Below are 681 nucleotides of genomic sequence, written 5' to 3' on the forward strand. Positions count from 1 at the left end.
AAATCTTCTCAATAAGAGCAGGTCCCCGTTGTTAATTCTTTCATCTGTGACCCGTGCGATTTGATTTCTGTCTAGGAACTCTTTCTATACCCCTATGTCTTCAAGAGTTCCTCCTACTTTCTATTCCAGGAGATTTGGTGTCTCTGCTTTAATGTTTAGATCATTAATCCTCTTTGTCTTTAGTTTAGTGCATGGAGATAGACCTGGGTCAAGTTTGACGTTTTGGCATGTAGAGAGTCAGTTTTTCCAGCATCATTTTTTAAAGAGGCTGTCTTCCTTCCACTGAGTATGTCTGGACCCTTTGTCAAAGATAAGGTGGCTGAGTGTGTTCATAGCGGTTTCAGTGTCTTCTAATCTATTCCATTGATCCTCAGGTCTATTTTTATGCCAAAACCATGCTGATTTTATCACAGTAGCCTTGTAGTATAATTTCAAGTCAAAAATGGTAATGCCACCTGCCTTGCCCTTATTGCCCAGAATTGCCTTTGCTATTCTAGGTCATTTTTGGGTTCCAGATAAATTTTAGGAATGATTTCTCTATGTCTGGGAGATAATTCAGTGGTAGTCTGATAGGGATTGCATTAAAACTGTACAGCAATTTTGGGAGTATGGCCATCTTCACAATGTTGGTTCTTCCTATCCAGGAGCATGGGATATCTTTCCATTTTCTGAAATCCTCTA

Source organism: Octodon degus, unplaced genomic scaffold (genome assembly GCF_000260255.1).
Source record: "Octodon degus isolate 3935 unplaced genomic scaffold, OctDeg1.0 scaffold00284, whole genome shotgun sequence".
Classification (NCBI taxonomy): Eukaryota; Metazoa; Chordata; class Mammalia; order Rodentia; family Octodontidae; genus Octodon; species Octodon degus.